Here is a 996-nt window from a genome sequence, read left to right on the forward strand (position 1 = left end):
CATGGGTAGTTGTGTGTGGGGAGGACAGGCCACAGCACACCATATTTAAACAACAAGACTAAAAGCCCTATCCTTCCATGACATAGCCCTGGCCCTGTCAACTGCTGAACTTATCTGAGGCCAAGGGGTTAACTATATAATTTTTAATTCTCCATTCAAAAGGAAGTTCAAAATCTTTTCATTATTATTCAATCTACAGTGTTCCAACTTACACCAATTCAGCCTTAACTACATATCATGGCATTAAACATCAGTATAATAAGACAGCCTCCATAAGAACATAATCAACCTATTCCTTAATTTCAAGGCATAAAAGGGGTATCTAGAATGTAAAATCATCTCCATCTGCTTCTCCAGTATATGGAGTGGGGATAAGTCACAAACACAAAGTACCTTTCATTCTTGACAGACATCCACTAAGTTTAACATTTATGCATCTCCTTATTTTTACTTCTTGTTTTTGATCAAAGTGCACTGACAGACCAAAATTCAAAACAAATATAATTATCAATGAACCTGAGATATTACAGATTTTATCTGTATAAACTCTTCTTATATTGGTTTTATTCACTGGTAGTTTCTGATCTTACAAAGCAATTTTATATATCAAATTTATAATATTAATATGCCTTGTATCCTTCCCTTCATAAAATCCTAATAAAATAGACAAATGCAGACACTCCTTGGCTTTCAAAATAAATGACTGGCTTACAATCTAATGTTAAAACACCATGTTGTAAATTAAATTCAGTAAGTGTTTTGGCTCTTGAATTGTGCGTAGAAGTGACGACAGTAAGAAACTGGCCCTCTCAGACACTCTAGTACAACTGCTATCATGCTGTGTTGCTCTTTATCAGCCAAAGGACAGATACCAACTTGGCTTCAACATAACTTTACAACCTTACCCACACTGACATTTGATTCTGTAACACATACACCTTTCACTTGATATTATAGTAGGAACAGTAAATGTTCACTGACAATACCTCAAAGGAG

This window comes from Penaeus monodon, chromosome 28 (genome assembly GCF_015228065.2).
Source record: "Penaeus monodon isolate SGIC_2016 chromosome 28, NSTDA_Pmon_1, whole genome shotgun sequence".
Classification (NCBI taxonomy): Eukaryota; Metazoa; Arthropoda; class Malacostraca; order Decapoda; family Penaeidae; genus Penaeus; species Penaeus monodon.